This window comes from Halichoerus grypus, chromosome 3 (genome assembly GCF_964656455.1).
Source record: "Halichoerus grypus chromosome 3, mHalGry1.hap1.1, whole genome shotgun sequence".
NCBI classification, from domain to species: domain Eukaryota; kingdom Metazoa; phylum Chordata; class Mammalia; order Carnivora; family Phocidae; genus Halichoerus; species Halichoerus grypus.
Genome location: NC_135714.1, coordinates 119,227,962 through 119,254,439, shown reverse-complemented (window position 1 = coordinate 119,254,439; position 26,478 = coordinate 119,227,962). Strand labels below are relative to the sequence as shown.

The window sequence follows — 26,478 nt, the reverse complement described above, 5'->3', positions numbered from 1 at the left end:
GACACTTGGGAGGGATATGGTTTGTTTCCAGGCTTTTTCTCTTATGGCTACAACCAATTTCTCCAGATCGGTCCTCGGTTTAGCTGGGTTCAGAGTTTATAGCATAAGGAAAATTTCTTTATTCCACAGGATGAACACTTTAAAATGGGAACTGTGTAATGTTGTTTTTAAATGTATTTAAGATAGTGTCTTTTAAATGGGTCTCTTAAAACTATCAGCCCTGAAAATGTTATTTTGATGTGCACAATTCCAGGCTCATTGGGCTTCTGTTCCTCAATAGGGCATCTGACTTACAGAGACCCACAGGACGCAAATGTGCTCTTAGCAGTTCTGTGTCTGGTCGGGTGCCTGCCAAGCACGCAGTAAGCCCTCACTAAATAATTGCTTTGGTGAGTTACGTGCAGTTGCATTAATCTCTTATCTCACACTAAAATGTTGGTTTGGCTATTTTGTAAATCTTTATCACAAATGAGCATTGTCCCTCCATTTGTTGCATCGGTGGCAATTCAAACAAACAAGCAAAAAAATGTTACCATGTGCTAGATGATGTTCTTTTCTGTCTAATCTGGTTTTTTTTTTTTTTTTTATTAAATGAATCCCTATTAATCCCTATAATATGACCAAGATTGCCCATCTTCTGATAGTTCTTCTGGGAGCAGTTCTCAAACTCCTAAGCATGATGAAGGAAAACCTTTTTTGGGGTCAGAAACATTGTTCTGGAGGAAATGACAGATGGCAAGAGGCAGCAGTACAGTGGACCAAGGAGTTCTCCTTCTCACACACTGGCACCTGCATTAGCCTGGGACTCAGCCCTGCCCAGAGAACCCCCCAGTCTGAGGAAACACGCAAGGAAAGGATCACAAGATTAAGTGATAACGATGGACATTTCCAGAGCTTTTCTATTTACTAAATGTCACCATTTGGTTGGCCCAGAAGCAGCTGACAAAGCAGGTAGGCTGTAGCAGACGCCGCTACTCAGATGAGCCCAGCCCCAGCCTCCGAGCCCTGTGGCCCTGGTAGCCTCGCTCCTTGTTCCAGGCAGGAGGCTGGTAGGCTCGAAGGTGCCTGCAGGGCGTGTGGTGACCAGGGCTGGGCACAGAGGGGCTGCGCAGCCTCCCATAGCACATTGCCCAAGGCCCCATGCCAGGCCTCTTGGCTGCATTTCCGGGAACAGCTGCCTCTTTACCATTCCAAGAACCCCCCCTCCTCCCCGCCCGTCCCCTCCCCGAGCCAAAAAGGCAGGTTATCTAAAAGGTCACTAGCGAAAGCCTGTTGTCCTTTGTAACAGTTCAAGCCCAATCAGTGCTGCATGCTCAGTCACCAGCTATGTGGAAGAAGCACGCCCACGGCGGACAATGGGAATGGGAAGAAAGCCAGCCTTCTGGCAGGACTTCTAATGCCCAAATACAAGGGCAACCATGTCCCCAGGAACCCCCCAGGTAGAGGCACGAAGCCTTCCTGTAAATCCATCTTGGAGGACAATTCACCTTGGCCGAGTCCCTCCAAGGTAGTGTTAGTGCAGCAGAAAAGCCCTGGCTTCAGCTGGCTTCTTATCTTACCCACAGCCACATTGTTGTAAGCAAATAGCATCAGCGCTTCGGAAAACCTTGAGAGAGAGTCAAACAAAGCGAGCCCAAGCTGCCCTCCCTCTCTGTGTGTCCCGGTCTGTTTGCCCCTGAAAGAAGTGAGACCAGCAAACTGAGAGGGAGGAGGCTCAGTGCAAGCTGCTTTTCTGCATCCCACCCCAGTGCACGCTCCATCCTTCTCCCTCCTGTCCATTCCCCTGAAACGGTATCTTCTGGAATAAGCTGCCTTTCATCTCTGTCACATCCACTATGGCTCTGTAGGACGTAGTACCGTGCTGGGTTAAGATTACAAAGAGAAGCGAGAGAATTCAAAGACAGAATTCAATTCAAAGAGGCGACAATGTTCCCTTGACTGTGCTAGGCGTCTGTTTTCCCCCCCTGACCAAGACAGCCTTACCATTCCCATCAGTTTTTCTAAAAACTCCAGACAGACTTCTTCCTGACCTCCTTTTTCTTAGAGCATTTTCATTAGAAAACTGGTAAATTCTTTCTCTGCCCCTTTGAGATGTATATAAATCCTTTTTAAAGCCTCTTACCAATGTTACAATGCAGGAAGGTCTTTCTCTAGGACCTAGGGACCATCTCTTTGAAATGTAATCATCAAAGGAGATAATTCCTCTATCTCCAGTCTCTGTGGGACAGCAAGGGGCTGACTTCAGCTAGATCTCTTGCTCCAAGTTGTAAAACTACCTCCTGTCATAAAATAGAAGAAGTTTGGTGCCTGGGTGGCTCAGTCGGTTAAGCGTCTGCCTTCGGCTCGGGTCATGATCCCAGAGTCCTGGGATGGAGCCCCGCGTCCGGGCTCCCTGCTCAGTGGGGAGCCTCCTTCTCCCTCTGCCTCTGCTCCCCACCCCCTTGTGCTCTCTTGCTCTCTCTGTCAAATGAATAAATAAAATCTTTAGGAAAAAAAATAGAAGTTTATTAGCAAACACAAATGAACTAGAACTCCTCTCCGCCCCCCCATTGTCTCCCACTAACATCCTCTCATACTTTGCCACTAGCTCACCCCAGTCTTCAAATGTTTTTTGTTTGTTTGTTTGTTTTAAGATTTTATTTATTTATTTGACAGAGAGAGACACAGTGAGAGAGGGAACACGAGCAGGGGGAGGGTCAGAGGGAGAAGCAGACTTCCCGCTGAGCAGGGAGCCCGATGCGGGGCTCAATCCCAGGACCCTGGGATCATGACCTGAGCCGAAGGCGGATGCCCAACGACTGAGCCACCCAGGTGCCCCTCACCCCAGTCTTTAAAATCCCTCGCCTCCTCTGGGGCAGGGCAATTGAGTTCAGACTGAGTTGTTCCGACCTCTCTCCTTTTTGTAATAGTCTTGCATAAAGTTTTCCTTGCCCATTTAACTTTGCCTGGTGCAATCTGCGTTGACACCCCCCTCTTCACCCTCCAAAAGCCACCTCATCTCTTTGTGGCAGGGGCTCTCAATCTTTGGTATGTTTCTGAATCACCTGTTAGAACACAGTTTCTGAACCAGTAGGCCTGGGGTGGGGTTTGATACATTTCCAACAAGTCTCCAGTTAAGACATGGCTGGTCCAGAGACCATACTTCGCCTGGTTTTTGCACAGACTGTCCTAAGCTTCTGAGGCCCCTGGAGTTGATGGAAACTCTGGTACCCTTCTCGTAATGAGGTCATTTCTGGAACTGATGGAGATGCGTTCTTCCCCCACAATCTTCTCCCTATCTCCCTTTTTAATACTTGTCCTCTTTTATTCTCTGGCCCCTCCTTCCCCCTCCTTCCACTTATCTAGGCCTTCCACTCCACCACCCCCCCACCCCCGCCAAACAGTCACCTGCTACTCCTTAGGGTAGCCCTTAATCTTTTCATCTTCAAGGCTGTAGTTGTTTTTGTTTGTTTCTAACCACCAAATCCTTCTCAGAGCCCCCTTGGCACTCTGCTTCCCTGGGGCTGGGGGAAGGGGCTTCCCTCATAATTCCCCGGTTACCTAGCAACTGGTCTCCTTGCTGACAAGTCACCGCCCCTGCAGAGATGCCAGCTAATGTGCACACAACAAAGGGAAAGTGACACCACCACTCCAGGTCCCCCCTTAGAAGGCCTCCCTGTTCATTAGCACCCTGATAAGTGGCTTGCTATGGGCAGCCCCCCCACCCCCGACACCCCCTCCCCGATTAAGCCAGCCACACTGCTCCTCCTGGGGATCTTGGACAGATGGCAGCTTGTCAAGCTCCAAGACACTGGGTACGTACTAGAAATTTCAGATTAATCCCTAATTACATCCAGCCCATCACCTTTGTAATAGAAGCCCTGATAGTCTTTTCCTTGTCATTTTCTAGTCAGCGGGGCCGTGTGGAGAGCTGTATCCATATTCATGCCTGTGTTTTCTATTTTGCTTTTCTGTCCTCTCATTACACTTCAAAATGAAGGGCTCTTCTTTTCTCCTGCAAAACCTTTATGAAAGAAGCTGTTTGTTCAACACCTTTCAAGGTCCTCCCCCCCCCCCCCACCATCCCTTGTTCCTTCTCTACACACATGCGTGAATTAACTGCCCTGGGCCCAGAGTTGGTCACTGACTTTCTTTTATCACAGAAGACACAGATGCCCTCACATGGCACTTGGAGAGTGGAAAGTTGGTTGATCCTGGACCAACCGAGGAAGGGAGGTTTCTCAACCTCACTCTCTATAATCCCGAAAGGGACAAGAGACTAGGAAAGAAGGAAGGGGGGCGATAGAAAGAGGAAAAAATGAATTCCGTTCTCAAAAAAGGCATTCGTGGCAGTAATACTTGGAACAGAGAAGAGTGATAAATTGCCCAGATGCCCAATAGGCGAATGCTCAATCAGTAGACACAACAGAAGATCATTAGATTGACTTTATGAATGATTGGTCATTTATATAGACCACAGCAATCAAAGAGATAAATGTATATTTTCTTTTTAAGTATACATAATGCATGCAACATCTAAGTGCATGTGACATTTATTTATATATACAGTAATTCAGGGGAAAAGAACGCAAGAGAGTTTGAATACACTGGTTCAAAATGCATGCAAAATATATGTGACTGTTCAGAAAAATTAGAATATGTGCGAAGATATGAATAGTAGAGAGCTGCACTGTCAATATGGTAGCGCTAGCCACGTGTAGCTATCAATAGTACGAGAAATATGGCTAGTCTGAACTGAGATGTGTCATGAGTGTAGAAGAGGAGTCAAAGGCTTAGTATGAAAAAATATATATCTCATTAATTATTTTATGGGGTTTCATGTTGAAATGTTTCTATTTTTAATATATTGGGTTCAATAAAATATATGATTAAAATTAATTCCACTTGGCTTTTTTTACTTTTTTAATGTGGTTGCCAGAGAATTTTAAATTACATAGGTAGCTCGCACTGTATTCCTTTGGGCAGTGCTAGTTTATAGTTTAATGTTTATTAGGTCCTTTTTTCCTATAAAATTGCTAAACTTCTTGTTCTGTTTGTATTTATAGGGTGTATGGGTGATGGGATTCGGAGTGATTTAAAAGCAGTATTTCCACAAAGACCGGTCTAGAGCTGGTGTTCTTGGTCCTATAGTCGACTATAGACAAATAATGGAAACTGTGGCTTCCCTAGGAAGATGGGAAAAAGTGAGGTGTGGAGAAAGGGAAAGAAAGCATGGAGAGGGAAGAATGAAGGCCCCATACTTCAGAAGTGATAGGACCATTGAGAAAACTACATGTATGGCCTGGCAAGGGGAATAGATACCCTCCTTCTTTTTTTTTTTTTTAATTTTATTTATTTATTTGACAGAGAGAGACACAGTGAGAGAGGGAACACAAGCAGGGGGAGAGGGAGAGGAAGAAGCAGGCCTCCCGCGGAGCAGGGAGCCCGATGCGGGGCTTGATCCCAGGACCCCAGGATCATGACCTGAGCCGAAGGCAGATGCTTAATGACTGAGCCCCCCAGGCGCCCCAGATATCCTTCTTCTAAAATGTCATTTGTCACTCTTCCTTCCCAGACCAAGTCTTTCCCACTGGCCTGTCAGCCTGATCTCTCGGATTTGAGAAATATCCTTCTATTAATTGTCCGCAGAGAAAGAACACATTCATTAAGCTATGAGTCAATTCTGTATCGCGGTGTGGAATTTCTTATTTTGATCATTTATGTGTTTGACTCCATTGTTAAAATTCTTCCCTTCAGGACTGTTTGCTGACCACAGATTTTGATGGGGGGTGAGTGGGGGTGGTAGTGTGCTGAGCAGAGCAGTAGAGGGGCTGAGGATGGGGACAGAGGCATGGCAGTGCCACAGGGTAAAGGGAAATGGCAGAGCAATGAGATGTACTGACCTACAATAATCAATTTTTAGCTACCACTAGTCATGGGGGTGCGACCAGGATGTTCTACTAGTCAGAAGAATTTCAGCACATGCTCTCAGAAGCCATTTGGGAGAGGAGGAGATAAAGAACCTAGGCAGAGTCTTCATTTCAGAGACTCTCCAGACTGAAGAGAGAATAGTCTGGGGCGCCTGGGTGGCTCAGTCGGTTAAGCATCTGCCTTCGGCTCAGGTCATGATCCCGGGGTCCTGCGATCAAGCCCCACATCAGGCTCCTGGCTCGGCGGGGAGCCTGCTTCTCCCTCTCCCTCCGCCTGCCTCTCTGCCTACTTGTGCTCTCCATCTCTCTGTCAAATAAATAAATAAAATATTAAAAAAAAAAAAAGAGATAATAGTCCTTGGATTCAGGTCTGATCCTGCTGGTGGCTGCCTTGTAGGTTACTCTTGTTACAATGGAAAAATGCCCCCCTAATTAACCCATGGTCACAGAAGCCCATTAAATTTGGAAGAAAATTTTTTTAAAGAGAGAAAAATCGAGATACAACACATTCTTTCTTAAGAAAGTGAAATCGTTATTCAGTTACTGTGTCCCATTTGTACAATAAATATTTACCAGGTACCGTTCATCCATTTGATAAATCGTGAGCCCCTACTCTGCAGAATATGCTGTAGTTGAGACCCTAGACTCTGAAGGCTGTCTGGGTTCAAATCCCGGCTCTCTTACTTCCTATCTGGACGACCTTGGACAAATGACCTAATCTATCTGAGCCTTTTTCTTCATCTGTAAAGGGGAGTAATAATACAGTGATTGTGACAATTAAATAAGTGAATACGTAACTTAATACATGAAAAACACTAGCCAGAGTAGATGATATATGTGTGTTTGCTACTATATGCTAACCAGTGTGTGATAGGGATACAAAGATAGCACAACACAATCTTTGCCCTCAAGGAGACTCCATCTGGTGGACTTTCACACGTATTACTTAATTCAACCTTCACAACCAGCCCATGAGTTAACATTGTTAATCTGAGGCTGAAGGAGATTAAATTACCTGCCTGGGATCACACAAATAATAAATAAGGGGTGTGATCTGGGACGCCTGGGTGGCTCAATCGGTTGAACGTTTGCCTTCAGTTCAGGTCATGATCCCGGTGTCCTGGAATTGAGTTCCCCGTCGGACTCCTTGCTCAGCAGGGAGCCTGCTTCTCCCTCTGCCTGCCGCTCCCCCTGCTTGTGCTCTCTCTCTCTCTTTTTCCCTCTCTCTGACAAATAAATAAAAACCTTTAAAAAAAGTAAGGGGTATGATTTAGAGCCAGTTATTCTGACCCTAAGTGCATTGCTCTTTGCTCAATAGTATGCTGCCTTTCCAGTCCCCCAGAAGCCAAGTCTTAGCTCAGTCTATGAAGCAAAAGGCTCTACTCCCAATAGCATTATAGAGATCTTTTCTTTGCTGCAGTATTAGTCAGGGTGTCTCGGAAAGCAAGTAACAGTAAGTCCTAACTGAATTTGGTCTCTACATTAAAAAAAATTAATTATCCCACATTTTTAAAGTTTCAGTGTAGGTTTCTTCAGGGTTTGACAGTTTAATGGTACTACGGAGGACCCAGATTCACTCCGTCTCTCTGCTCTCAACGTGTTGGCTTTGTGCCAGGGTCACAACATGGCTACCATGCTCCCAGGCATCCTATAGAGATCCAACAGCCTCCAAAAGAAGAGAAGACACCTTCTCCAGGAAATGTCCCAAGCTCTGCACATGTCTTATTAGGTCAGCTCTGCACATGTCTTATTAGGTCAGAAGCCCATCCTTAAAGCAGTCACTGACAAGGGAAATGGGATTATCATGATTGGCTCAGCGAAATCATCATTTACCTCTGGAGGGAAAATAGGGTGACCATCACATAGCATATGAAACCCCTTCACGTGAAGAGGGGTGGACACAACCACAAAATCAGAGCTCCTGGTGTTATTACAAAGGCAGTCAACAGTGTCTGTTACAAGTGACATCACGTAATATTTATCATCACCAAGTAGCATTTATCGAGTGCCATTACTTTAACAGCTAACAGAGTTCTCATCTCAATTTAGAAAAATCCAAAATCAAGGTAGACTGTAGATAAGGTAAATGGGGATGTCTGTCACACCACAGTGTTGACATCTTTACAGTTCTTCCCAAACTCTTTATTTTGAGAGCTTGGTTGGAGTCATCAAAACATCCAAGTTGTCCCAATCAGTTCAAAACTTTTAAAAACATTATTTGTGAACGTTTCTCTTTGGGACATGCTTTTCCTTTTTCTTTTCTTTCTTTCTTTTTTTTTTAACAAAAAAAGGGGGCCTAAGTAGTAAAATATGCAAAGAGATGTATAGTAACCAAAGGGAAATGTTATCCTTCCTAGGAGACAGGATTTTATGGGATTCCTAGATCTTTTTTGTATCTGGTTTTTGAGGTCTTGACAGCTTTTCAATTGAGGAATATAGTCATGTCTGTTAAACTAATTGTAGCTATTCACTCCACTATATAATTTTACAACATTTCAGCTTCAAATAGAATGGCTTCAATAAACATAAAGCAGACTGACACATCCCAGATTTCTGCAGTTTATTTTACACCAAGAAATTACATTTAGAGATTTCCAGACATATGCTATAAATGAAAATTCAACAGGAAGTTTCTTTCACTTCCTCTAGATCTGACCTACATTTCAAAAATATATGAGTGGGCTATAACTAGGAATTTCTTCTCTTGCTGCCATTATTCACACTGTATTTTCTGAAGATCTTTTTTTCTCCTCAGTGACTTTAATGGCCACTGAGGGAACTGTAGACATTGAGAGTCTTTATATAGCCCTAAGTGAAATGGCAAATGTTATCAATAGGGATGGCCAAATTGTATGGCTCTGGGCTACCTGAACCTATCAGATTAACCAGAAAAGTCAAATCTCTGTGCTCTTAGCATGGAAGAGATGAAAACCATGGCTTTTACATCTATATAACCTTAGATATTTTTAGTATAAGCAGCCATTTGGTGGCTATATCTTCTCCAGATTATATGCCACCCACTTATCCACTCTAAAGGAGTGGTGTGGTGATGCTTTAGATCCAATATGTGTAACATTGCTTTTTAGAGAACGGTGCCATATAAATTTAATACCTAGTTAAAAATGAGGGGCGCCTGGGTGGCTCAGTCGGTTAAGCATCTGCCTTTGGCTCAGGTCATGATCCCAGGGTCCTGGGATCGAGCCCCACATCGGGCTACCTGCTCTCCCTGCTCTCCCTGCTCCGCGGGAAGCCTGCTTCTCCCTCTGCCTCTTCCCTCTGCTCATGCTCTCTCTCTCTCTCTAATAAATAAATAAAATCTTAAAAAAAAAAACACCTAGTTAAAAATGAGCCGAGACCCATAACACACCAAGTTAGACATATTTGATTGTACTCTGGGCTGCAGTATAAACATGGAACATTCCCACATCTCCTCTACCTGCCATCTTAAGAGTTCTGGAACTCAGAACACAACTCTGGTGTTGTCCCTAGATACATGTATGTGACTTTGTGCCTGGCAAAATATGCACTTCATTGAAGCTTTTTGCCATTTCGGAGCGACTTCCACAAGGTAGGTGGATAAGATACTTCTACCAGAGCCACTGCTCTGTCTGCATCCAGGCAAAATGCCAGGAGACATGGAGGATGGGGGGAAGCCCCGTTGAGGAATACATGTTTTAATTCAGTTTAAAGGTCTGAAGTTGCACAACAATATACAGAATGAGAAAGTTACAGTCACTTCAATCTTCAGCAAAAATTTAAAAACTCAAATGCATCCAGGGGTCAGCCAGGTCATATAAATTGTCAAGTGGCTAAACTAAGACAATAAGAAGTGATAAGGACTGGGGTAAATAGAGTATACACTCTGCTTATGGGCATTCATATTTTAAAAGTGAAAAACACTTTTTAAAAAAAATCTCCCTATCCAAATAAAATGCTGGCCTCCACTGATTCCCTATGATCTTATGTAGAAGCCGCTAGGAAGGTGGTTGTTGTTGGGGTTTGTTTGTTTGTTTAAGACATTGGGTGCTTCTGCTTAAAAGCCAGCTAATCAGACTCTAGATAATTACAAAGTATTGCATGCACTGAAACTCATACTTGGTCTTGGGTTAAATAAGACTGTCTGTGTTTCGTCTCCCACGGTGCTCATCACAGAACAGCTATGACAATAAAAACAGTAATCACTAATAACGCATATGGCCCTTACTATGTGCCAGACACTCTCCTAAGCAGTTTACATAATTAACTCATTTTTAATTCCCAAAACAACTTTGTGAAGTGGATACCACTATGCCCATATCATGTGTAAGGAAACAAAGGTCCAAGGTCACACTGTTAGGAAGTGGTCGAAGCTGGATTTGAATCAGTATACAAGTTTACAGAATGCTTCTCAACTAAACGCACTATGATTTGAACCTCAGAGAGATTTCAATGGCTTACTCATCATTTAGAGATCGTATTTTCCCCAACTCAAACACTTCATTGATTGAAAGTTTGAATTTCAAACTTGTCTTTAAAACACTTTTCATAGTAAGAAATGCATTTTACCTCTTAATCCAGTAGACACATCAATTCTCACCCTCACGGCATACAGTGCACTCATATCTGTTTTATCCTTTTCTGTCTGTGCCATTTTTTAAAATGTGGTCACAAACAGATTGATTTCTGTAATTCATTTTTTTTTTAAAGATTTTATTTATTCATTTGACAGAGAAAGAGATTGAGCACAAGCAGGAGGAGTGGCAGACAGAGGAAGAGGGAGAAGCAGGCTCTCTGCTGATCAGGAAACCCGACGTGCCCGGCGGGGGACTCAGTCCCAGGACCCGGGGATCATGACCTGAGCTGAAGGCAGATGCTTAACCAACTGAGCCACCCAGGTGCCCTGATTTCTCTAATTTGGAAATCACTATAAAAAGATATTTTCTCAGCCCAAATATGTGCATGGTCAAACATTGAGTGACATTGATGTCAAAAAAAAAAAAAAAAAAGACTTTATGAAAATTATTGCCACTGCCTTGATTACTACCTCCCAAATACAGGCATTAGCATACTAGCAAAAGAATGAATTAGCAGGAAGGCAGTTCGAGATGTTGGTGGAGTTAAGATGCTGAATTCACCTCCTCCATGGACAGAACAAATCTACAGCTACATATGGAAAAATTCCCCTCTAAAAAAGACCTGAAAAAGCTCTTCCATAACAAAAGATAAAAGGGCAACAGCAGACTGGTAGAAGAGGCAGAGACACGGTCTCACCGAAAATCCTACCCCAGCGCGGCAACCTGGAGTCAAGAGGGATCTCACAAATACGGAACTTCTCCCTGAGGAGCAGGGCTTTGTGCCTCATGTCAGGTATCCCAACCCTGGGCACCTGCATCACAGAGACAAACATCTGGTTTTGAAAACCAACCAGGCCTACATCCAGGAAAACCATAAGGCTGCAGGGAACAGGGATTGTTTTTAAAGGGCTCGGGGGCAGAATCACTTGCCCTGGGATCCAGCATGGAAGCTGCAGTTTGAAAAGCACCTAGAGGGGCGCCTGGGTTGCTCAGCCGTTAAGCGTCTGCCTTCGGCTCAGGTCATGATCCCAGGGTCCTGGGATCGAGTCCCACATCGGGCTCCCTGCTCAGTGGGGACCCTGCTTCTCCCTCTCCCACTCCCCCTGCTTGTGTTCCCTCTCTTGCTATGTCTCTCTCTTTCCAATAAGTAAAATCTTAAAAAAAAAAAGAAAAGAAAAGAAAAGCACCTAGACCATAAGTGAAGGAGATACATTCACTCATCTGAAAGCATCTGCCAGAAGGGCAGGAGCCTGTTGGGATTCTATCAGACAGAGAAGCTGGTTGGGCGCCATTTTTAATATTCTCCCTCTACCCTGGCTCTGGCAGATGCCATTTTGCTCTCTCCCTCTAATCTGCTAGCACTGGTGGGCACCCCCGCCCCACATGCTGTTCCCTGGGCCCCACCTCAGCCAGCCAGGCCAGCGCACCACCTCCGTGCACCACTTGTCAAAGCTAGATGGGCAAGCGCCTTGTCCCCACACATCACTCTACGGCGGCCCCGCCAAAGCTGGCTTTGAGCGCCTGGCTCTGGTGTCCAAGGGGGATTGCAGTCCTGGGATCTACAAATCTGAAACAACTAGACTAAAGTCTCTAATCCAAATCATAGACAGCAGCTGCATGGATTAAAAAAACAAGACCCATCCATGTGCTGCCTGCTAGAGAGTCACTTCAGATGTAAGGACACACACAGACCAGCAAGAAGATACAACATTTGTAAGTATTTATGCATCCAACACAGAACACCTAAATATATAAAGCAAATACTAACAGACCTAAGGGGAGAAGTTGACAGTAGTATAATAATACCGCTTTAATCTACTTCACTGACTTTAATTTAATTTACTGACTTCACTTACATCAATGGATAGATCATCCAGACAAAAATTAATAAGGAAACATCAACTTCAGTGACACATTAGACCATATGGACCTAACAGACACAGAACATTCCATCCAAAAGCAACAGAATATACATTCTCCTCAAGGACACATGGAACAATCTCCAGGATAGATCATATGTTAGGACACAAAACAAGACTCAATAAATTTAAGAAGATTAAAATCATATCAAGCATTTTTTTTCTGACCACCATGGTATGAAACTAGAAATCAGTTACAAAAAGAAAACTGGAAAAATCACAAATAGGTAGAGATTTAAAAATATGCTACCGAACAACCAATGGGTCAATGAAGAAATCACAAACAACCTTGAGACAGACGAAAATGGAAATACAACATCCCAAAATCTATGGCATGCAGTAAGAAGGTTCACGGTGATATAGGCCTACCTCAAGAAACAAGAAAAATTTCAAATAAACAATCTAACACTACAGCTAAAGGGACAGAAAAAGAACAAATAAAGCCCACAATTAGTAGAAGGAAGGAAGCAATGAAGATCAGAGGGGAAATAAATGGATACTAAAAAGACAATAGAAAAGACTGAGGAAAGTAAGAGCTGGTTCTTTGAAAAGATTAACAAAATCAACAAACCTTTAGCTAGACTCACTAAGGAAAAAAAGGGAGGGTTCAAATAAATAAAATTAGAAATGAAAGAGAAGTTAAACTGATACAAAAGAAATACAAAGGATCATAAGAGACTATTATGACAGTTACATGCCAACAAATGGGACAACCTAGAAGAAACAGATAAATTCCTAGAAGTGTATAATCTTCCAAGACTGAATCATGAAGAAATAAAAAATCTGAATAGACTGCTTGCTAGTAAGAAGTTTGAATCAGTAATCAAAACACACCCAACGAACAGAAGTCCAGAACTAGATGACTTCACTGGTGAATCCTACTAAACATTCAAAGAAGATTCAATACCTATCCTCCTCAAATTCTTCCAGAAAAAACAAAGAGAAAGGAATGCTCCCAAACTCATTTTACAAGGCCAGCATTACCCTGAAACCAAAACCAGACAAGGACACACAGAAAAAGAAGAAGGAGGAGAAGAAGAAGGAGAAAAGGGAAGGAAGGAAGGAAGGAAGGAAGGAAGGAGGACAAACAAGGACCAATATGCCTCAAGAACATAGATGGCGGGGCGGGGGGGTGCCTGGGTGGCTCAGTTAACAGAGAACTTTTGATTTCCCATCAGGTCCATGACCTCAGGCTCCTAAGGTCTAGCCACCTCTACTCCCCCACTCAGTGTGGAGTCAGCTTCTCTTCCTCTCCCTCTGTCCCTCCCTCTGTCCCTCCCCCTGTGCTCACTGGTGTGCTCTCTCTCAAATAAATAAATAAAATCTTGAAGAAGAAGAAGAAGGAGGGGAAAAAGAGGAAGAGGAAGAAGAAGGAGAAGGGGGAGGAGAAGGGGGAGGAGAAGAAGAACAACAACAACAACATAGATTCAGGTTGTTGGCCTGTGCGGCGCCTGGAGCTGAAGATGGACCGAGTACCCCGGCCCCCGCCTGCCGCCCACCGTCCGCGGCCACCATGCCCTTCTCCAACAGCCACAACATGCTGTTCTGCGACCTCAGCGGCCACAACGACCACGTGGCCAAGGCACTGACCCCCCCGAGCTGTACGAGGAGCTGCGCACCAAGAGCACGCCCAGCGGCTTCAAGTCTAGGCTTGACAGAGCTCCCACCAGGACCTGGCACCTGGCGGGCAGGTACTACGCGCTCAAGAGCACGGCAGGAGTGCGGCAGCAGCTCAGCGAGGACCGCTTCCTCTTCCACAAGCGCGTGTCGCCCCTGCAGCTGGCCTCGGCATCTGGCACAATGACAATAAGACCTTCCTGGTGTGGATCAACCAGGAAGACCACCTGTGGGTCACCTCCATGCAGAAGGGAGGCAACATGAAGGTGTTCCCTCGCTTCTGCAATGGCCTCACCCAGACTGAAGCCTTCTTCAAGTCTAAGAGCTACCAGTTCGCGTGGAACCCTCACCTGGGCTACATCCTCACCAGCCCATTCAGTCCAGGCCCAGGGCTGCAGGCAGGCGTGCACATCAAACTGCTCCACCTGGGCAAGCATGAGAAATTCCCAGAGGTGCTCCAGCGGCTGTGGCTTCAGAAACAAGGCACAGGCTGTGTGGGCACAGCTGCTGCGGGCGGGATCTTCGATGTCTCAGATGGTGGTGGACAGTGTGAAGCTGCTCATCAAGGTGGAGCGGCAGCTGGAGCAGGGCCAGGCCATCGATGACTTCGTGCCTGCCCAGAAGTGAAGCACCTGCCCACCGGCCACCACCACCAGCCCCGCTGCTTCCTAACTTGCTCCCCCGCAGTGTTGCCATGCACCCCTGATGTTCACCACCTGGCAGCTGAACCCTTCACCTTGCTGTAGAGACTTCTGTTGCCCTTGGTAGAGTTTGTTTTTGTGGCTGATGCTGAACTAAACTAAAGTGTTGGCCTGCCAAATAAATAAATAAATAAATAATAAAAATAAAAAAAAACAAAAAACGAAGAACATAAATTCAAAAATCCTCAACAAAATGTAGCAAACCGAATTCAACAATGCATAAGGGATCATACACCTTGATCAAGTGGGATTTATTCCAGGGATGCAAGGATGGTTCAACATCTGTCAAACAATCAACATAATACACCACATTAAGAAAAAAAGGATAAAAATCATTTGATCATTTCAATAAATGCAGAGGCATTAGACAAAATTCAACATCCATTTATGATAAAAAACAAAACAAAACAAAACTCTCAGGCGCCTGGGTGGTTCAGTCGTTAAATGTCTGCCTTTGGCTCTGGTCATGATCCCAGGGTCCTGGAATCAAGCCTCACATCAGGCTTCCTGCTCAGCGGGGAGCCTGCTTCTCCCTCTCCCACTCCCCCTGCTTGTGTTCCCTCTCTCGCTGTGTCTCTCTCTGTCAAATAAATAAATAAAATCTTTAAAAAAAAACAACTCTCAACAAAGTGGATATAGACCAGCAGACTAGGCCTAATTTAACACTAGACTACTGCCGTTTTTTGCTTATTTATTTTTAAATTTTATATAAGTGTAACATATGTAACATGAAAATGCACAAATCATAGTAGTCAGCCTTAGACACAGCCAGGTCCTGAGATGGAGTATGATCAGCACCCAGGAGCCCTTCATGTCCCTTTCAGCCTCTGCCTCCTCAAGTGTAACCACAACCTTGACTGGCTTCTAACCATGACAGTCTGTTTTGCCTCGGTCTGAACTTACATAAAAAATAAAACCACACAGTGTATACTCTTTTTTCTTTTTTAAGATTTTATTTATTGGGGCGCCTGGGTGGCTCAGTCGTTAAGCGTCTGCCTTCGGCTCAGGTCATGATCCCAGGGGCCTGGGATCAAGCCCCGCATCGGGCTCCCTGCTCCGCGGGAGGCCTGCTTCTCCCTCTCCCGCTCCCCCTGCTTGTGTTCCCTCTCTCGCTGTGTCTCTCTCTGTCAAATAAATAAAATCTTAAAGAAAAAAATTTTTTAAAAAAGATTTTATTTATTTATTTGAGAGAGAGGACGAGAGAGAGCCTGAGAAGGGGGAGGGTCAGAGGGAGAAGCAGACTCCCCGCTGAGCAGGGAGCCCGATGCGGGACTCGATCCCAGGACTCCAGGATCATGACCTGAGCGAAGGCAGTCGCTTAATCAACTGAGCCACCCAGGCGCCCCAGTGTATACTCTTTTATGTCATTTTTGTTACTCAACGTTATGTTTGGGAGAGCCAACCATGTTGTATGTTATAGTTTGTTGACTTTGCACTCATTGTTGTATTCTGTTATTTATATGTCACTTCTCCTGATCAGAGCCTTTGAGCTCTGGTTCGTGACCACACGTACAGTGTTGCTGTGAACACTCTAGCCCCTGCCAGATCATATTTTAAATTTTTGGTGCAGGACTGCCCGTCCTTGCTCTGATCCACTTTATCAGGAAGATGATTCACTCCCAAGATTCACAACTTTTTGGAGTTGTGATACCTTATTTTTATTTCATTAGGCACGTACTTCCTCCCAAAATGATGTCAGCGGCTGACTCTTGATTTCAGCTCAGGTCATGCTTTCAGGATCCTGGGATTGAGCCCCACGTCAGGATACGCACTCAGCGGGGAGTCTGCTTGAGGATTCTCTCTCCCTCTCCTCTGTCCCTCCCCCCCACTCACATGCACACATGCATGTGCTCACTCTCTCTCTAAAATAAATAAATATTTTTTTTAAAATTAAAAAAATAAACTTAACCTGGTTTAAGGATGAAAAAAAAAGCCTCAAAGTATGTGGAATATACCTCAACATAATAAAAGCCGTATGTGCCAAGTCCACAGCTAGCATCATATTTAAGAGCATAAAGCTGAAAGCTTTTCCCTTAAGATCAAGAACAAGACAAGGATGCCCACTTTCACCACTTTTACTCAACATAGTATTGAAAGTTCTAGCCAGACAAATTAGGTAAGAAAACTAAATAAAATCATCCAAATTGGAAAGGAAGAAGTAACATTATCATTATTCACAGACAACATGGTTTTATATATAGAAAACCCTGAAGACTCCGCCAAAAAAACTGCTAGAATAAACAAATTCACAGTAAAGTTGCAGTATACAAATCAATATACAAAAATCTGTTGTGTTTTTATATGCTAACAATGAACTCTCAGAAAAATTAAGAAAATGATCCCCTTTACAACTGCACTAAAAAGAATAAAATACCTTGGAATAAATTTAACAAAGGAGGTGAAAGACCTGTACCCTAAAAACTATAAAACACTGATGAAAAAAATTATAGAAACCACAAATAAATGGAAAGATATTCCATGCTCATGGATTAAAAGAATTAGTATGGTTAAAAATGTCCACACTACCCAAAGCAATCTACAGATTCAATGCAAGCTTTATTAAAATTTCAATGACATTTTTCACAGAAATAGAACAAGCAATCCTAAAATGTGTATGGAACCACAAAAAAATCCTGAATAGCCTAAGCAACCCTAAGAAAAAAGAGCAAAGCTGGAGGTATCATGCTCCCTGATCTCAAACTTTTGATTATAAACCTATAGTAATCAAAACAGTATGGTATCGGCATAAAGTAGACACATAGATCAATGAACAGAATACAGAACCCAGAAATAAACTCATGCATATATGGTCAATTAAATCACAACAAAGGAGGCAAGAATATACAATGGGGAAAGGACAATCTCTTTAACAAATGGTGCTGGGGAAATTGGACAACCACATGCAAAATGAATGAAACTGGATCACTTTCTTACACTATATACAAAAATAAACTCAAAATGGATTAAAGACTTGAATGTAAGACCAGAAACCATAAAACTCCTAGAAGAAAAAGTAAATGGTAAGCTCCTTGACATTGGTTTTAGCAATATCTTTTTGAATCTGACTCTAGAAACAATGGCAACAAAAGCAAAAATAAACAAATGGGACTACATCAAAGTAAAAAGCTTCTACACAGTGAAGAAAACCATCAACAAGATAAAAAGGCAACCTATCGAATGGAAGAAGATATTTACAAACCATATACCCAATGACAGGTTAATGTCCAAAATATATAAAGAACTCATATAACTCAGTAACAACAACAAAAAAAATCCAATCAAAAAATGGGCAGAGGATCTGCATAGGCCTGTTTACAAAGAAGACATCCAGATGGCCAACTGGCACATGAAAAGATGCTCAATATCATTAATCATCAAGAAAATGCAAATCAAAACCACAATGAGATACCACCTCACACCTATCAGAATGGCCGTGATCAAAAAGACAAAAAGTAAAATGTGTTCATGAGCATGTGGAGAAAAGGGAACTCTTGTGCACTGTTGGTGAGAATGTAAATTGGTGCAGCCACTGTGGAAAACAGTATAGAGATTCTTCAAAAAATTAAAAATAGAAATACCATATGATTCAGCAATTCCACTTCTGGGTTTTTTATCTGAAAAAAAAAAAAAACAACACTAATTTGAAAAGATATATGTATCCCTATGTTCATTTCAGCATTGTTTACAATAGCTAAGATGTGGAAACAAACTAAAGGTTCATCAATGAATGAATGGCTAAAGAAGATATGATAGATAGATGATAGAAGATGATTGATAGATAGACAGATGATAGACAGATGATAGATAGATAGATAGATAGATAGATAGATAGATAGATAGATGATAGATAGATAGATATACATACAGTGGAATACTACTCAATTATAAAAAAAGAATGAAATCTTGCCATTTGCAACAACACAAATAGACCTCAAGGGTGTTATGCTAAGTAAAATAAGTCAGACAGAAAAAGACAAATACCATATGATTTCATTTATATCTGGAATCTGAAAAGCCAAACAAATGAACAAACAAAACAAAACTTATAGATAGAACAGATACAGAGAACAGATACCCTTCTTCCTAGCCAATGGAACCCAGAGGGGCGGGGGATTGGTGGGTGGGGAAATGAGTGAAGGGGATTAAGAGGTACAAACTTCAAGTTATAAAATAAATAAGTCATGGAATGGAATGTACAGCACGGGGACGATAGTCAATAATATTGTATCGCAAATTCGGAAGTTGCTAAGAAAATAAATCTTAAAAGTTCTCATCATAAGAAAATAAATGTAACTTTATATGGTGACAGATCGTAAATATACTTAATATGGTGACTGTTTCACAATGACTACAAATGTCAAAGCATTATGTTGTACACTCAAAACTAATACAATGTTGCAGCTCAATTATACTTTAATGTTTTATTTTTTTTTTTAAGATTTTATTTATTCATTTGAGACAAAGAGACACACAGAGAGAGAGAGAGAGAGAACATGAGCAGGGAGAAAGGCAGAGGGAGAGGGAGAAGCAGACTCCCCACTGAGCCAGGAGCCTGATGTGGGGCTTGATCCCAGGCCCCTGGGATCATGACCTGGGCCGAAGGCAGACGCTTAACCATCTGAGCCACCCAGGCGCCCCTATACTTTAATGTTTTAAAGACGAGTAAATTGGGGCCCTGGGTGGCTCAGTCGTTAAGTGTCTGCCTTCGGCTCAGGTCATGATCCCAGGGTCCTGGGATCCAGCCCTGCACTGGGCTCCCTGCTCAGCGGGGAGTCTGCTTCTCCCTCCCCACTCCCCCTGCTTGTGTTCCCTCTCTCGCTGGGTCTCTCTCTGTCAAATAAATAAATAAAATCTTAAAAAAAAAAAAAAGAGTAAATTAGTGTCAGCCTTCTCAAGCACAAATTCCTCTTTCACAATTGTCTTAGTAAAAAACAATTAGTACACACACAGTGTGAAAGTTAAGCAAATGTTTGTCCCTGCAGCAAAGGCTTAACATTACCGTCCTCTACTCAAATACCACGCAGTATATCTAAGGCCATCGAATAAAGAGAATTTCATTTCTTTTCTTTCTTCCTTTCTTTTTCAATTCCTTTCTTTCTTTTGACTTTTTTTTCTTTTCTTCTTCCTTCCTTTTTGTCTCCTTTAATTCAACAAAGAAGTATTGAGCATCACCGAGACAGACACATCCCCTGGCCTCACGGAGTTTCCAATCCAGGGAAGGCTTGAAACAAACAGGAGGCTCAGCCCAGACACTTAATGTTGACACCAATTTAGTTCCTTTTTTTTTCTTTTTCTTTTTTTGGTAACAATTTACATATCAAAATATTTCTCAAAAGCAGTTCAATCAATATTTTATGTCAAGACACCAAGCATCTAAAGCGAAAACAAAACACACCCCCCAAAAACCCTCAATACTTCTCAGGTATTATCATGCTGATTTCACGGGAAGATATTTGCATGGCAGCCGAGGCCTGAGAACAAAGTGTTTGGCTTTGCTTTTCAATAGCTTCTCCTCTGGGTCTCTAGGCCAGTCACTTATGTTTACCTTGCCCCTGAGTTTCATAGATGGCCTTTGGATTGAGTCAACACATGTATGTAGATCAGATATGGGGGGAGGAATATCTGTTTTCACCTATTGTTCTAGTTGAGTCCAACCATATATTATTGGTTACAGTTTCCAGTAACTTGATATCTCAGTTTGAGTCCTCTGCTTAGTGAACATTCAAAGGAGACTACAGCGAGTGCTGTAAATTCAGTATCACCTTATAGATTGGAGGTAACAGATATTAGACTGGCTTAAATTTCACTGAGAAATATTTATAAGTATAGAAAAAAGGGAATTGGATAGGATTCCAAAGAATTTCTCCACCTTCAATTTGTGCTCAAACCCACCTTCTCAATGAATCCTATCCACATACACCCACTCCCAGTCCCCATTACCCTTGCTCTATTACCTTTTTTGTATTATACTTAACACCTTCCAACATACTTTATGATTGGCTTATTTAGTATGTTTAATGTGTTAACTGTCGGTTGTTTTATTTTCTTGGCCCCTACTCTATCCCCCACTGTAAGGTAAACCTTTAAAAGAACAGAGGGTTTATCTGTTTTGTTTATTGGTGTATATTAAGCCCAATAAATAAATATCTAATGATTGATTGACTGGATAAATAAAGGGAAAATACATTTATTGATTATCATAATCCATAACGCAAAGTATGGACTTTGGAATCAAACTGCCTATGTTTAACTCCCAGCAATTCTACTTATAAGCTAATAACTTAAGCAATATCCATTCTCCCCTTCTTCCTAGCCAATGGAACCCGTAATTTTTAAACAGGTAGCAATGTGCCTCATTAAAAATATTCATTTCTCCCTTGCAACTAGAGATGACCCTGTGACTCATTTTGATCAATGACATTAAAGCAGAAATCTCAGCTGAATGGAGTTTCTGGAAATACTACTGTTTTCATAGTTTAAAAAAAAAAAAAAGCACAGACTCACCTACTTCTTCCCTATTGCCCTTCACTCCTTTCCTCTATTTCCCTCACAGATCACAGATGTGGTCATGGAGGTGGACAGCCATTCAGTAAAGATGAGCGCCAAATCTAACGAGGGTAGAGTAGGAATCTGGAAGGGTCCTGGGTCCTTGGCAACATCTATGAACATCTATCCCTTCACCTCCAAACTGTTTGTTACATCAGAAAACTGAGCCATGATATGGCTTAGCCCCTGAGGTCAGTATTCTTTACATTCAAAGATAACCCTAAAGGATACAGTATCCTATAATGTATACCAAAGCTCTAGCAACAGGGTCCCTATCAATATGCTTTTCCCTGACTCTGCTCTAACAAGAGTGGGTCTGCTCCACATACAAGGGAAAAGATAGATGGAACACAGGTCTTTTTCATGTATTCAACACCTGCTTCCTTTCATGGTAAAAATACTCAACAAACTAGAAATAGAAGGGAACTTCCTCAGCCTAATAAAAGGCATCTACGAAAAACCCACAGCTAACATCATACTTAGGGATAAAAAACTGAATGCTTTCCCTCCATGATCAGGAATAAGACAAGAGGGGCGCCTGGGTGGCTCAGTCATTAAGCATCTGCCTTCGGCTCGGGTCATAATCTCAGGGTCCTGGGATCGAGCCCCGCATCGGGCTCCCTGCTCAGCGGGAAGCCTGCTTCTCCCTCTCCCTCTGCCTGCTTCTCCCCCTGCTTGTGCTCTCTCTCTGTCAAATAAATAAATAAAATATTTAAAAAAAAAGAAATAAGACAAGAATGTCTGTTCTTGCCACCTCTATTCAACATTGTACTATAGGTTCTACCAGGGCAACTAGGCAAGAAAGTAAAATAAAAGTTGGAAAAGGAGAAATAGAACTATCTCTGTTTGCAGATGACATAATCTTGTATATAGTAAATCCTAAATAATCCACCCAAAAAACTATTGAGCTAATAACTGAGTTTGGCAAGTTTGTAAGAAACAATATCAATATACAAAAGTCAACTGTATTTCTGTATACTAACAGAGAACAACCCCAAAGGGAAATGAAGAAAACAATTCCATTTAAGTTGCATCAAAAAAAATATTGAGGAATAAATTTTTTAAAGATTTTATTTACTTATTTGACACAGAGAGAGAGAGAGCACAAGCAGGGGGAGCAGCAGGCAGAGGGAGAGGGAGAAGCAGACTCCCCACTGAGCAGAGAGCCCAATGTGGGGCTTGATCCCAGGACCCTGGGATCATGACCTGAGCTGAAGGCAGACGCTTAACTGTCTGAGCCACCCAGGAGCCCCCTGAGGAATAAATTTAACAAAAGAAATGTAAGATGTGTACCTGCAAACTATAAGGCATCATTGAAAAAAATTAAAGAAGACCTAAATAAGTGTAAAAACGTCCTGAGTTCATGGATTGGAAGATTATGTCATCAGGATGGCAACACTCCCCAAATTATCTACAGACTCAACGCAATCCCTGTCAAAATCTCAACTGCTTTTTTTTTTCTGAATCGAATGGACAAGCTGATCCCAAAATTCAAATGGAAATGCAAGGGACCCAGAATAACCAAAGTAATCTTGCAAAATAAGAACGAAGTTAGAGGACTCATACTTGTCAATTTGAAAACTTACTATAGAGCAACAATAATCAAGACTGTGGTTCTGGCATAAGGAAAGACATATAGATCAATGGACTATAAATGAGTCCAGATTTAAACTCAAAGGGTAATAGCAGGAAAATTCTGGTGAGGACCTGCCACTGACATAGGATGGCACATCAAAGAGTCGAATGCCAAAGATGAACATCTGACGGGCTTAGCAGTAGTCACTTTCCTGCTCGCAAGCTAAAGAAAGGCAGGGCTTCGAATTATAGTCCTTTCATCATGAAAAAGAGATTATTACTGGGGCGCCTGGGTGCTCAGTCATTAAGCGTCTGCCTTTGGCTCAGGTCATGATCCCAGGGTCCTGGGATGGAGCCCCAGATCATATCATCGGGCTCCCTGCTCAGCGGGGAGCCTGCTTCTCCCTCTCCCTCTGCCATCCCCCCACTTGTGCTCTCTGGCTCTATCTCTCTGTCAAATAAATTTTAAAAATCTTTTAAAAAATAAATAAAAATAAATACATACATACATAAATACACAAGTAAAAATTAAAAATTTATTCTAGGCAGTCCCAAATCCCAAATCCTTTGGGATTTTCACAGAGTAAAAAATCAAAAAAGCATATTCTCAAAGGGATAAAGGTCTCCCACACCTCATTTCGTAGTTTTGCCATTAAATATATATCTGTGCTTCTTTACTTTCTCTTCCTTAGTTCTAGTGCTTCTCTGTCTCACTTGTTCCCAAACCTTTCACACACTCTTTATTCTCTCTATGCCTGTCCCTGTCTTCCCAAATCCTCACCGAAAATCTCTCTCTCTTTCTCACTCTCATACACATGCACACACGCACACACCGTGCATTCTTACCACAGTAGGAAACAGTTCATTCATAGCATGGATTTTGGATTTGGACTGATCTAACTTTGAATTCAAGTTCTGCTTTTCATTTGCTTGTGCCCATCAGGCATGTATTCAAGTTCTGGGCTTGTGTCCTTGTCCATAAAATGAGGCTAATAAAAATACCTACCTTATGGGGGTTTGGTGATGTTTAAATTGGGTGTATATAAGATATTTAGCCCAGAGCCTGGCACATTGGAAATTCTCATTTAACGGCATAGACTCGCTGGGACTGCTGAATCGAGCTAGCCACCAGAGATGTTTGGAAAAATAAACTCATCCTGGACTAATTTTCTTCTGCTAAAGATCAGAAGAAGAGAGACCCTGGCTTGCCCCTGGGATAGCAAAAATTGTATCTGCAAAAGAATACAAATTCCTTGCTATGGTAGGAATTTTCCTAAGCGTGATCTCTCCAGTGCTCAAGTAGTGACCTGACTTTAGACATGCTTAATAAATACATGGTTCTATCAAAGCTCTTGCTTTTTAAAAGGGGGATTCGTAGGCTACATATAAACTTATTAAGGGGTATACACTGTGAAAGAGGTAACAGAAGCAGGATTTGGCCTGGGAAGAAACAGGCAGGGTGTGTGAAATTAATAGCTGTCTTCAATAAGGATATTAACGCTCTGATGATGAGTACAGTGGTCAGCTTTGTTCCATCTCCACTGAGCCAGAAATGAATAATGAGGCTTAAGTGTGGCATTTAAAGTAGAGATTTAGCCAACTCTGGATTAAACACACTTAGAATAAAAGAAACTGGTAATACAAACCAGTTTATAATGTAAAGAACTGTTTGGCTTTGGACAGGAGTCATTGACACTTATTTTAAAGGAATGCCTTTATGAAAACAACCATTGACCGTTCTGCGGGGTTTTTTTTTCCTGCTGCACCCATTTATTGCACAACTGACTGGATAAGTTGGTAGAGAATTTTTGGTAATTTTTTAGCTAAGACATTTTAATGAGCTTTTATCACAGTTTGAAAAAACATAGCCACTCTTTACACCGGTTTGCAGACCTTCACCAGCCAGAGGAATACCTGTCCCCAGTCCAGCCTCCTGCAACCAAGGCTCTTCCATTTACTTGCCTTTAAGCCACACAGGCTTCTGTCTTCCAGTAAAGATCTTGGCACCTGCTTTGAGCTCTTTCTATCTACCCCAAGAGCTGTCAGCATCTTAGGTGACCTTAAGATCCATGTTGCTGACCAGAGCTCCTCATTTCATGGACACACCTTGACCTTGTCCCACCAGCCCCGCTCCTCCTCTAAAATAATACACAGAACCGTAACTTGTTACCCTTCCAACTAGCTTACTCAGAGATAACATCTCTGACATCGACAGCCCCACCTTGTTTCTTGAGTCAACTCTCTCCTGATCTCCAGGCTGACTGCTTCAAACCCCACCCCCTACACCCCCAGCAGATCCCCCCGCCCCACCCCACCCCCGGCCACCCAGGCGGAAATAGATCTTGCCAGAAAAGAACATCTATAACATTTCCCACCAAGTCTTCACCCCCTGCCTTCTTCCACCTTCCCTCTAGTTACAACACTCAAGGTCACCTTCATCCATTCTACCCTCCTGAGCTCTGGACCCCTCCTCAATCACTTATCAGGGGTGGACTGGCTCCTCTTTTTATCTTCAGTCTCTCCCTTTCTGTAGACTCTTCCCATTCATATGTAAACATGTTCATTTTCTCTCATCTTAAAAAATAAGATAAAAATCTCCCTGAGTCCCCACTTCTAATCTGTCTCCTGCCCCTCTATGAAAGACCTGTTTTCTCCAGCCACCCCCTCAGCCACCCCACTCCAGCTCTGGCTCCGTGAGCACCAGCATGGCTTTCCCCGGGACCACCCACTGACCAGGTGAAAGCTTTCTGAAGTCAAACCTTCTTCCGTTGGTTCCTCTCTTGACCTCCAGGCAGCATCGGGCCACTGCAGACTCTGCCCTGCTTTCTCACCTTCTGTGACGCCAGCTCTCTCTTGGTCTCAAATATTCTCCGCCTCTCCTCTCCTTTGCCAGTCTCCTTTCCAGTCTTCTTTCTAGATCCCTCCACCCTCAAAGGATGCATTTTGTCTTGTATTTTCTCCTAGGGCTTTGCCCTAGGCTCTTCTCTGTCTTCACTCTCCAAATTCTTCTTGGATGAGCTCAGTTACTCTCCAGGTCATTTCCTGTCTAAAGTCTGGCCATTGTCCTAAGACCCACAACCTGCAAATATTACCTTATATGGCGAACAATGTTATTAAGCTAAGAATCTTGAGAGATTATTTTGGATTATCCAGGTGGGCCTTGTATTCGTCTGCTTGGACTGCCATAACAGAAGTCCACAGACTGGGTGGCTTAAATAACAGAAATTGATTTTCTCATAGTTCGGGATGGTCTAAGTCCAAAGATCAAGGTGCTGGCAGGTTGGTTTCTAAAGAGCCCTCTCTTCCTGGCTTGTAGATAGGTGCTTTCTTGCTGTGTCCTTACAAGGTCTTTCTTTGCACGGGGGGGGGGGGGGGGGGGGGGGGGGGGAGACTCTTGTATCTTTTCATCTTCTTTTAAAAACACCAGTTCTATTGAATTAAAGCCCCACCCTTATAACCTCATTTCACCTTAATTATCTTAAAGACTCTATCTCTAAACATGGTCACATTAGAGGTTAGACTTTCCACGTGGATTTGGGCAGGGGGAGGGCAGGAGACACACGATTCAATCCATGACATGCCCCCAAATGCAATCAAATGTATTTATAATGTAGACGCACAAGGGAGAAGACACACAGAGAGGAGGACGAGGTAACAT

At 42.8% G+C, this 26,478-nt stretch overlaps 1 pseudogene; it reads left to right on the top strand.

The window, feature by feature from the left end:
* Positions 1-13,844: 13,844 nt before the first annotated feature.
* Positions 13,845-14,674, top strand: LOC118527213 (creatine kinase B-type pseudogene; annotated as a pseudogene).
* The last annotated feature ends 11,804 nt before the right edge of the window (positions 14,675-26,478 follow it).